The following is a 12,967-nucleotide window of genomic DNA, read 5'->3' as shown; positions in this document are numbered from 1 at the left end:
CCCTTACAGGCTAATTCTCGCATATTAATTTAGCCCATTTCTAATAATTGTTTGTAAGCATCCCAAGGTGCGCTTACCGGGAAGATTCTAGCCAAAGTCCATCGTGGTGTCTCTGCTCCAGAGAGCAGAGCTCTTGGGTCTACCCGGGAGAGCTGAGCATGGCGTCTCTGCTCCAGAGCGCAGAGTCTCCCCGAGCAGAGCAGAGTCTGACCTCACTTCCTCTTCCGCCCAGCATCCTATTCTGTTTTCTCCTCCCATCCAAGCTATGAGGCCAAGCAGTTGGTTTATTATAACTTAACCAATGAAATCAACAGATTGATATATGACACTCCCACATCAGAAATAGGTATATATCTATTAATGTATATGTTTTTCTACTTTTGTTAAAAGTATTTTATCATTTTTGGCGCATGTCTATCACTTATTTTCCCTCTAGTTTGTCCTTAAATATTCCACATCTTTGGTACAATGAGTTTTATTGAGAATGTGTTTGGATGGAGGGAAAAGGTGTTCTACTGAAGCTCATGAGTGCTTGTCATGAACTTTTCCTGTGTGTGGGAATAACATGGCATCATCCAACTGTACAGCTGAAGCCGGTTTGAAAACCCTTACATAGCTTAAGCTGGCCTCAACTAATGCAACCTCCTGCTCTAGCTTCCTGAATAGGAAGCTTCACAATGTGTAGGTTGTATAAGTTTTATCTGTAATAAACTTTGTGCTAATTGCTCGTAGTGCTATAAGCAGGTGGTTCCACTGCTTTTTTGACTTTTAGTGGTTTGGGTGGGTAGTCTGATGATATTCTTCATTTTGTCTCCTTTTTATCAAAGCTGTCCTCTTCTCTGGTTGGCCAGCCATGTAGATACCATGATATTTGTCATGTATACATTTTTTATCAAGTTACTTATCTGATTATCTTTAACTTAGTGCTAGCATGGGTATCTACCTCTATTCTTCTCTCTTGATTTTTTTTGGGGGGTTGCTTTGTATTTCAAGGCAGTGATTCTCTGTGTATCAGTCCTGGATGTACTGAACCTCGCTTTGTAGACCAGGCTGGACTACAAATATCCACCTGCCTCTGCTTCCCTAATGCTGAAATTAAAGGCATGCGCTGCTAATTGCCATATTGAACGTTTTGCAGAAAGATGGTATACTGAGACATTTGTAGACCTCTTTATTTACTTAATCAATGATCTGTTTTAATAAGGATCAATCTCTGATGCCTGATAACCAGATGTTGCAAAATATTGTCCTATGAATCACCCCCATTGTTGTTATATGCAAAAAATCTAGTCTGTTTTATTTGATTGTGCTTAGAAAATGAATGGTAATTTACATTTATTAGTCTATTACCACTAATTCAGTGAAGTTGTTTTGAAGTGACTAAAGTAACATCATCCTGTTCTGACTTCATTTTGTATTTTTCTTAAGCAAGTCTCAGTACCAAACCCCCAATCCCCAATGGTCATGTCTGCCTTGACAGAACATTGATTTTGATGGCTTTGACCATGGTCCAGATGAATTAACCAAAATAATTAAAGTAAATTTAAATATCTAAAAAAAGACATGAATAAAAAATAATCGGTATGCTTGTTGTATTTAAAATATTACTAAGCTCTGTCATGAAAACATATTTCAAGGTAACTATGACCCTTATCTAACTTCGAATAAAATGATGGTGTTATGGTTCCTGCCACACAACATTATGGCTGGCACTTCCAGGTTCTAGGGCCATGCATGCACCGACAATCACTCAGGCAAAGTACATAGCCATCTAGGGTCCTTAGGCCCTACATGTCCTACATGTAGCATGGTCACATCACATACGTATGACACATCTAGGTAAGCCCTTGTTCACATGTGCTACGCAGCCTTTAAATGCATGCACACTGGCTCCACGCTCTTTCCCTGAACCAACTTTCTCAGGCCTGCATGCACATATCTTTCTCTTTAATAAACTCGTAAGCTGGGTTCCAGTTGTATGTTTCGTGATCCTTTCTCGCTTGCACATGGTCATTTTATTGGTGCCATGAGACTCTGTAGACTCTTCCACCCCTCTTCTGGGACCCAGACCCTGGACCAGGTTTCTCCACAGCAACCCTCATTCCATCTGCCTGGTCGTTGACCTCTATGCAAAGCAGTGGCTTTGATTGGTGAGCTTTTCCTTTCTAGTTAGCTTAATCATTTCTCCAAACCTGAGAACTTGACTGTTGAGCTCCCAGCAGTCCTCAATTACAACCTTCAATAGTATGGTTGAACCCTTTACTGACATTCACCGCTGGTTGCTTCCCATAGCTATGAATATGACTGGACCACCCAGGGTTGTCCTCCAGCTCACTTGGACAGCCTCTAGCTAGACTCTATTATGAACCACCACCCTAGCATGGAGATGTCCAGCTACTGGCCTTGGGGTTTGCGTTGTTTTCACCATTTTCACATTTTCAGCTATGGGAAACAATCCCTCAAAACTATCAGTCCAACCTCCCCCCCCCAATATCTTTTAGAGACCCTAAAACCCCAGACTTTAATTTCTTTCTTACAGATTCCCACTCTTCTTTACCCCTGAAAAAAAAAGTCCAAGTACCCTTTAGATAATAACCTAAAGTTGCTGCCTAACACACCTTTGATCCTGATATTCTGCGGGAGCTTTCTAACTATTGTCAAGGCATAGGCAAATGAAAGGAGTTTCCTTGTATCTAAGCATTTTACTATCTAAGCTCTAAGTCTAAGCCCTCTGTCCTACGAGCTGTGTACCTGCTCACATATTCCTAGCTATGCCATCTAAGAAAGAGGGACACCCCACTTCTTCTCTGAACCCTGCTAACAAACCCCCACCTTTCCAACCTCAGCAGACAGCTACTTCTACCTCTTCAGCTCCCTCCTGCCCCCCCTGCCACCAACTACTCTGTCAGTTCCTCTGGATCCTCCCTCCTCTCTGGTGTTGTTCCACGGCAGCTGCCCAGCTCTAGCACCCACTTTTACCACTCCTATCATGTGTTTGCATGCTGCAAAGGAACTCAACCCTGACCAAGCCACCCCAGCTACAGTTCTTCTGTTGTAAGAAGTGCTAGTGTTGATAGACTGGTCAGGGTACATGTTTCTTTCTCCCTCTCAGAACTCTCCCACATAGAACAAAAACTGGGTTCTTATACATCTAATTCTACCTTTTTCCTAAAGCAGTTCCAATATATTGCCCAATCTTATAATCTCACTTTTCATGATATTTATATAATCTTTCTCTAATTTATATATTTATATAATCCTATGTCCTGAGGGGTGCAGGTGAGTTTGGGAGAAGGTCAGAGGACATGCAGATGAGGTTCACCAACCTAATGCAGAACACCCCCTGGGGGCAGAGGTGGTCCCCAGGTGGTAACAATACTGGGGTTATAACACCTCAGGTAATATTTTAGCTAGAGAGCAGTTTTGACTTGTCTTCTTGCGGGTCTCCATAGGCTTCACTCAGGCCAGTAACCATGATAAACTCTTAGAGGTTATTCAGGATACAAGGGAAAATCTATCTGCATTTATAGATGCCTCACTAAAGCTTAATATACCCACCTAGATCCAGAGACCACAGAGGGCAGACAGTTACTCATGACTTATTTTTTTTTTCCTCAGAGCTACCCTGACATTAGGGCTAAACTTAGGAATTTGGAGAAAGGCCCCTTGACCCTATAGACAGAAGTCTTAGAATTGGCTTTTAAGGTGTACCATGCAAGAAATGATAAAATCCATAATCATAACTGTCAAGTGCTAGCCATGGCCACCCAACCAGCCAAGGTGATAGACTTATCTGTCCTTGCTGTCCATGCTGATCCTTTGCCACCCAGGGCTTGAGAACTGCTAGGCCTGTGTTTCAAATGTGGTAAAACTGGGTACTGGGTCCAGACATGTCCTAATCCTCATATTGGTCCCATGAGACCATGTCCAAAGTGCCATAGGGAAGGGCATTGGGCAGTTGATTGCCCTCATTCACATCATGGCATGGAAACATCAAACCCAGAAAATTCCCAAATTGGCCTTCTAAATCTGGCCATGGACTACCGAGGCTGCCCAGGCTCTTTTGACCTGACCACAACTATCATTTGTAATAGGGAACCATGGGTAAATTTCACAGTATCAGGATAGTCCATCTCCTTTCTCTTGGACACCGGAGCCACATAGTCAATACTGAGAGAGTTGTGGGGTCCTGCCTCTCCTTCTAGTTTCCCTATTGTTGGGGTAGGAACTCACCAGGCCAAAGGATTCCTTCCAGAAACTGACTAGAAGCTTGATTTTATTCATATGGCCAAAATTAGATGAGTTAAATATCTCTTGGTTTTAGTGGACACCATATCTGAGTGGATTGAAGCATTCCCCACCACTAACAAGAAGGCCCAGTTTCTGATGTTCTTCTTTGAGAAATTAACCCCCAGTTTGGAATCCCAGCTCTTCTTCAGTCAGATAATGGTCCAGAGTTTACCTCCCAGATCTCTCAAACTTTTTCTAAGGCTCTTAACATTCTCTGCCATTTTCATATCCCGTACCATCCTTAGTCCTCAGGGAAGGTAGAATGAACTAACCATTCCTTTAAAAATGTTCTTGTTAAGATGTTACAGGAGCTTCATCTTTACAGGGTAAAACTTCTACTTCTGGATCTTCTCAGGCTCCAGGCTCTCCCCCAAATCCCCCTTTTCATTTGCCCTTTGAACTCATGTATGGGTGGCTGATTTTAAAACCTAGCCTCTCACCTAAACCTCACCCCTCCCTGATCACCTGCTTACACAGCTGCTGTTTCATCTTTGCTCTCTATTATGGGATTTTACTGACTACTCACTATCTCAACCCTGCCTAAATCCAATTAAAATTGGAGATCCTCTTCTCCTCTCTCAGAACAATGCCCCTCACCCCTCTCCACTAAATGACAGGGCCCCTTTAAAATAATTATTATAACTCCACAACTGTCAAACTTGAAGGTCTCCCTCATGGGATTGACCTGTCTCATCTCAAACCTTTTACTTTTCCATTTCAGGACCCCTCCCCAAATACAGTAACTCAAACAGGGCTCTGATCCCCTAAGTTCCAGAGGATACCAAGATCAGCTATTTTTTCTCCAGTGCCGGAAGAATAAAGTCTCATTACCATACTCAACTCTCCTGTTCCAAACTCCATATGCTCTTCTTTCTAATTGTCCCTTTTCCTCTTTCTCCTATCTGCTTTACCAATTTCTCTGTATCTCCAATGTAATACTTAAATTTCCAGTTAACAATTCAGCTGTTGTTACAGAGACAATCATTAAACACAGAGCTGGAAGCACAAAGACTGTCAGAGGCCCAGGTGGTATAGGAGGTCCTTCTGTATTTGTGTTGCTTTTATTGGTTGAATAAAGAAACTGCCTTAGCCTTTTGATAGGGCAGAACTTAGATAGGCAGGGAAGACAGCACTGAACGCTGGGAAGAAGGGCAGAGAGGCAGATGCCATGGTTCTCCTGCCCAAGACGGATGCTGGTTAGACTCATACTGGTAAGCCACAGTCAAGTGGCGATACACTTTAATGGAGATGGGTTAAATCAAGATGTGAGAGTTAGCCAATAGGAGGCTAGAGATAATGAGTGAGGCAGTAATTTAATTAATAGAGTTTCTGTGTGATTATTTCAGGTGTAAGCTAGCTGGGTAGGATGGAACAAAGGGGCCCCAGGCACCCTTCAACACCCAGGTGGTAAGAAACAATAACAAGTTTGGGGATATTCACAACCCTAAACTCCAAAGGGAAACTCATAAAATGGACTTTATCATGATACTGACTGCAGCAGTGTCTCCTGGATGTAAAGGTAAAACTGTAGTGCTAAAGAAAACAAGTGCCTTAAGATTTGCTTCAGGTAAAACATTAATAGGTCTAATAATTCCCCTTCTCTTCCCTCCTCTTCCACTATCTTCTATTCCAACACTATGCTACTGTAACCATAAGCTTTTAATATGTCTAAAATTTATCTCTTTTTAAACATTTTCATAAGCTCCAGGGAGCCAAATTGGACTGACATGAACAGACCAGCCTCACCCAAGAATAAATATTATTCAATTCTTCCATTATCATTCCTGGTCTCGGGAGCCCCTGGGAAACTCCCTTATCTACCTTGGAAACCCAGGAAAACCTTCCTCCACCTTCTATCTTGGGACTCTTCTCCCTCAATCAACAGAATCTATTTTTTTTTTTCTAAACAGAATCTTCTGTCTTACTAGCATCTTGCTAGGTCGAAGCTGTCAGCCATCTAGTTCCACAGAGTACGGGAAACATGGAAGTAACCAGCTACCCCAGGACATGGTTTAGCACCCCAACTCTTTGATGCTGATAAAGCCAGCAGGAAGATGTCCCGAAAGATGTGAGCTCCATTCCCACCCATTGGAGACCCCCTCATTATTTTTTTAATAATAAACAAAATGGTGGAATGTTATGGTTCCTGCCACACAGTGTTGTGGCTGGTACTTCTGCGTTCCAGGGTCATGCATGTGCTGACAAGTGTTCAGGCAATCTAAATAGCTATCAAGGGTCCTTAGGCCCTATGGGACTTATATACAGCATGGTCACATCACGTATGTATGACCCAGCTATGTAAGCCCTTGTGCATATGCATGACCTCCTTTACCTATGTATGACATAGCTACATAAACCCCTGTGTGCATGCACTAGGCAGCCTTTAAAAGTAGGCATGCCTGTTTCACGTTCTCTCCTGCACCAACTTTCTCAGGTCTGCGTGCACAAATTTTTCTCTTTAATAAACTCTTAAAGAGGGTTCTGTTGTGTGTTTTGTGATCTGTTCTCTCTCACACCAGGTAATTTCACATGATCTTTATGGGTTTTGCTTTTAAAACCTCTGTATTGCTGCCTAAGCTTAGACATTAAGAGACTGATTTTTCAGAGACACAAGCCCACTCTTTATCTGTCCATCAGTGAAAATGACTTAAAACTTTTAATTGACATAAACAGCATGGTTGTCCATAACTGTTTGGTTTAATCTTAATAAATGCCCCTTCACCAATACAAGAAACTCCAATCAAACCAGATTAGGCCGAATTAAAATGGCTGTTTTTAATAAATGTGGCACTCTCGGGTGGACTGAGATAGTATGTGGGGAGAAAAGCCTATGCAAACTCAAAACTAAATATTCCTTTAGCCAGAATGAGCCTAAATACCCTGTGGGAGTGGTCCTGACCCTCCCCAAGGGAGGGGTCAGCACTTGGCAGGCTGGGAGTTGGAGTCTGGACTGGGGCAACACCCAGGCCAGGGGCTTCCAATCATCTCAGACTTCTGCGTATAGGAATGTTAGATGGCTGGGGTGATGTGCCCAACTTAATATTACAATTACTATCTCACTTGCATTATATCACTGGTGGTTCCAGGGAGATCTCACACTTCATGGGAATCATCATTTTTCCTAGTCTTCTTAGCCAGGGAGAGAGAGATTGCAGGGGAGGCACCTCCTGATAAATGTTTCAAGGTCCCACTCCTCTCACTTAGTCTGGAGATGTCTGGAATGACAGGTGTTTTCCAGAGCATGAAAACCAATCAAGTCCTTCTGACACTGCTAGGAAGGTAAATCTGTGTATCTGAATACATACATAAATAAATAAATAAATAAATAAATAAATAAATAAATAAATAAAAAGCTGGTTCTGATTTCTGATTCTTGTTGAGGAGGATGAGCTTAAAAATGATAGGCCATTTCTGGTGAGTCTTCTTCTTCTCAATAAGGGAGGTATTAAAGACCCTTTTCATGGTGTGGAAAGAAAATTCCAATGAGAAGCTCTTCCCCAGTCTTTCCATACTAAGTTGGAACACCAGTAGTGAGGGACCCTGCATTCTGCTTATGCCTTTTCTGAGATATTTGGTTTAGGTTTTGCTTGAATAAATGGACAGTCAATTATGTGAATGACTAAATAAATGCTGGGAAAGTTTGGCCCAGGGAGTTAATTTGAATGTTTTGATTCTGTAGCTGGTGTTTTTATTTTATCTCGTCCCCTCAAAGGGGAACTTAGTATGATTGAGATTTTGTTGGTTTTTCTGGATTCTGGTACTGTTGTGAGTCACAAACATTATACAGTAAAAGTACAGCTGACAGATCACTAGACAAGCTCATCGGAATATTGAGAAATTACAGAGCTTTGGGAGCACCTGTCTTTTGTATAGTCACTGTCAATTCTGTAGAAATCTTGCAAAGCCATGGCTTTTCCCCTTCCATAATGATTTCATCACAAAATATTCTAGCAGTGCATAAATCACTCTAAACATAACTTTCCCCATACTGACAGCTGTGTGATCTTTTCCCACATTGTGGGGGCCTGGTCTGAAAGCATTTACTCAGCCAAAAATTTGTTGCCTTTACCCCTAAAATATACAGGAAAAAGCTTAGGCTGCTTAACCAAACCCAAAGAAAAGAATTCTTTCTCACCTGGATGTCAACAGGCACCCTGTCAGGGCTAAAAGAGGCAGTCTCTAAAGAAATTCCCTTTAATTTAGCTAGCTTTTGTTTTGGCCTGTACTGATTGCCATTGTTCTGGCAAAGCTATGTTCCCAGTGGAAGTACTCAGAGAATACAACAGTACTGCTACATTTTCCCTTCTCTTTTCCTATGCAATTATTAATCACAAACTTCTAGTTTAACTAGTCACACGTAAAAAGTAGTTAGCACACAAAATCCCCCTTTTCTCTTCTTAGAATTTTGTACTGATTTAATCCTCCCGGTGTCTACGGGGAAGCTTCACAGCCATGCCCCCTATGAGACATAAGGCAACTGCCCTATCTGCCTTACCTGTCTTGTTAGCCCTAAGAAATGCATGTTATTTAATCAACGAATTGTTAATTATTTCTGTGTGGGATTGGGAAGAACACCAAAAAAGAACAGCAAATGGGGAACAGCAAAAATCATTGAGAGAACATAGAAATAATGAATAAAACATGATAAAAAATTATGTGAGCTAATACGTTTGCCTCAGATATCTTTAGTCAGTTTTTGCCTGATATAGTGAGCCTTCTGAATCCTGAGAGGTTTAAAGGGGCACCCCAACGTAAACCTCAGTATGTCACTGTGTGGCACCCTCTCTACACCATTGTTCGTTTGTCTCTTAAAAAAAAAAAAAAACTTCTCTCATATAGTACATCTCAACCCTAGATTCCCCTCTCTCCTTTCCTTCCAATCTCTCTATCGTCCCTCCCCTCTCCCCCATATCCTCCTTCCCTCTGTCTTTCCTCAGAACCAGGCCTCCCAGGAATATCAACCAAACATGGCATAATAAACTACTATAAGATCAGACACATACCATCACATCAAGGCAGCCCAGTAGGAGGAAAAGTGTCCTATAAGTAGACAAAAGAGTCACTGACCACCCCAGCTCCCACTTTTAAAAATCCAAAAGAATTCCAAGCTACTAAGCCATAACACATATGCAAACGTCCTAGGTTAGACTCTCTGATCTCTGTGAGCATCCCAGAATCCAGGTCTATTGATTTTGTGGGCTGTATTCTTGTGGTGTCCCTGACCACTCTGATTCCTCCACAGAACTTCCCGAACTCCACCAAATGTTTGACTGTGGGATTCTGCATCTGCTCCTGTTAGTTGGTCACTTGATGGTTAAAATTTCTCTGGTAATTTTTATGAAGATTCTTTTAGGCTTTGGTCCCAGAACACTCTGTAGGCAGGACAAATTATAGGTCAAAAGTTTTGTGGATAGGTTACTGTCCCGATCCCTCCAATTGCAACCTTGTCTAGTTACAGAAAATGACCTGTTTAGACTCTAGGCACCCCATTACTAGGAGTCTTTGGGTTACTTAATCAAAGACACCAACATAAAACCAGATACACTGAACCTGATAGAAGAGAAATTGGGGAAAAGCTTTGAACACATTGGCACAAGAGACAACTTCTTGAACAGAATACCAATTATACAGACATTAAGATTGACAATTAATAAATGGGACCTCATGAAACTGAAATACTTCTATAAGGAAAAAGACACCATCAGTTGGACAGAAAAACAGCCTAAAAATGGAAAACATTTTCACCAAGTCTCTACCTGACAGAGGACTAAATCTAGAAAATATAAAAAAAAAAACTCAAGAAACTAGACATCAAAATTCCAAATAATCCCATTCAAAACGGAATACAGATATAAAAAGAATTCTCAGCAGAGACATCTCAAATAGCCGAGAAACACTTAAAGAAATGTTCAACATCCTTAGTCATCAGTGAAATGCAAATCAAAACAACTCTGAGATTCCATCTTACACTTGTCAGAATTTCTAAGATCAAAAACACAAGTGACAGCTAATGCTGGCAAGGATGTGGATCAAGGGGAACACTCTTCCACTGCTTATGGTTATGCAAACTTGTACAGTCACTTTGTAAATCAATACGGCAGTTTCTTAGAAAATGGGGAAATCAAGACTCAGCTATACCACTCTGGTTCATTGTCGTTCTGTCTGCAACAAACTACTCTTATCCTCGCCAAGAAAGAAAATTCCAATTATACCAATCTGCTCCTGGACACACACACATCACCACCACCACCACCACCACCAGCAGCAGTAGCAGCAACAACAACAGCAGCAAAACAAAACCAAGATTCTTACTAGCTCCCACAACAGGGTACCTGTGACAGGTGTTAGGTGAGGTCATCTTATCTTCACGGCCATAGGCGCTGGGTTGATCATATTAGTCATTTATTTTCTTGAGTTAACACATGCCAGAATCTGCTCATAGCTGTGGAGGTTTTTTTCTTTGTTGTCGGTTTTCACATAGTCTGTTATTTACCACTAGAAGTCAAATTATTCTTATTCTTCAGTTTACATTTAGGACAGCCAGTGTACAGGTAAATATCAGGCATTCCTTTCTGAAGGCCCATGGATCAAAGAAATTCCAATATAAGTACACAGTCTAAGACAGCCTTTGCTGACAACTATTTAGTCAAATGGATAAGGGTAACTGTATCTTCTCACTCATTAATGACCATGAAAGAAGAGGAATATGTTCTGATTATTTGCTCCATCAATATGAGATATGTCTCTTTAATACCTCATGAACTTAATGAATTCCTAGTCTTTTAAGATCCAATATTAAAGTAAAAACTCTCAAGTAAATGTTCTCTTTGACCTAATTTTTGCTCAAATTTATTAGAAAGCATGATAAGTACTCACCATAAATAGCTTACAACATGTACACATAATCTAAAAAATATAGAATGCCCATTATTCTCAGCCTGTTTGTGTCAGAAATACTGGAAAGTAAAGACAAAACACAAAACTGTTGATCTCAGGGTGTGATGGAATGGTTAAAGAAATCAGACATAAAGAAGGAAAGAATAGAGAAGAAAAAGATTTGAAGATGCTGGCCAGAAGGAGCACACAGAGTCCTCATATACAGTCTCCTACCCAAGCAAGCTGTTCTTCCTTTGCTTCGAACTGTTACTGGCACCTGGAAGACTATGATGCTGAGGTAAAGAGTTCTTTCTATTTTCTCCACCAACTGACTGCAGGGCTAGTTTAGACTACCCCTGCCTGAGACCCACCCATAGCCCTATAGCCAATACTCCCACAATTTTCCACCAGTTTTCCTTTTATCCCAAGTACTCCAGAGCCCAATGTTCCCTGCAAGTACAGCAGAGAGCTGTGTGCATATACAATAGGGACAAAGGGTAGCCTGGGGTGGAAGGTGTATGGTGGCATCTATCCCACAGTAACAGCTAGAGGTTAGTATGGTAATACTAAGCTTAGTATGGTAATACTAAGCCCCTGTCTCGGAGTTCACTCATAGTGACGGCTCTTTGATTCAAAACTCCTGAGAGTTCTAAGGAAGAGCAAGGACAAGTCACCCATAGTTTTGTAAGTTCCAGGCAAACAGTCAAAGCCTTTCACAGATGCCAGTACCCAAGGAATTTTTGCTATACAGGGACAGAGTTTTCCTTTCAAAACCGGTCATACCACCTCCATTTTACTTTCAGGAACCTTTCGCCTTGAACTCAGGGCAATCTTGGTATCACTTTTATTTGTTCTATGTTTTTGTCTGCATGTTAAAATTGCTCAAGAAATGTGAAGATAAGTAAGTCTTCCCTTCCCTAAGATAGCCTGCTTCCAAATGCCTCCACTAAGCTATTAACAGCTCCAGAGCCCAAGAGCTAGGTGTGGGGTTGGGAAACTAGCCAACAGAGGACTGGCTTTCCCTCTGGGATTTTCCCAGATGTACAGAATGGAGTATATGCCATCTCCTGCTGTTCGTCACCAGGGAAGAATACCTGGGGTCTGCTTTACCATCTCTAGGTTTAGGTGCAGCAGCCTAAGTTTCTGCCATTTAGTCAAGGATGAAATCTTCCAACAGTAAAAGATCAAAGCACCACACTCATCAGGGTCCAGGCTCAGGCTCCTATTCTCTATTCCCAGTAGATGTGAAGGCTGTCTGTGATTCCCAAAGTGATAACTTGTGTTTGAAGAGTCCCTTCCTTGTAAAACTGAATATGTCACGACTCTACTTCCAAGTCCTTCTACACAATTTTCAGTCAGGTATATCACCTTGACTATTTTTAAATCCTGGAGGAACTCCTAAGTAATTAATGGGCACAACTGCATGTGTCTAGGTGATTTCAGAGTTCAGTGCCTGGCACAGACAAAGAATTGAATGACTGGCAGACCAAGTTGTGGGGAAAAGGAAAACAACAGCTTTATCCCTTCAGGATGGGGGGAGACAAGGGCCGAAAGTCTATTAAATGGACACTGGCTTGGGTATTTTAAAGGGCCTCCAAGTCCTGCCTTTCCCTCAGGACTCCTTTCTAGATACTCGGCCCTGTGTCTTTCAGTCATTTCTCCTGTAAGAGTCTTTGGGGAACAAGAAACTTTCCTCTCTGGGAGCTTCCCTTAGCTTTACCTGCCTATCTATGTTCCTCTAATCCTGATTCAAATCCCAACTCCAGAGCCAGCATCTCAGTGAGCTCAAACAGCATATGAC

The sequence above is a fragment of the Alexandromys fortis genome, unplaced genomic scaffold, assembly GCF_014885135.2.
Source record: "Alexandromys fortis isolate MF-2015 unplaced genomic scaffold, M_Fortis_MF-2015_v1.1 scaffold_313, whole genome shotgun sequence".
NCBI classification, from domain to species: Eukaryota; Metazoa; Chordata; class Mammalia; order Rodentia; family Cricetidae; genus Alexandromys; species Alexandromys fortis.
The sequence above is the reverse complement of the archived record's forward strand: the minus strand, read 5'-3'. Positions refer to the sequence as shown.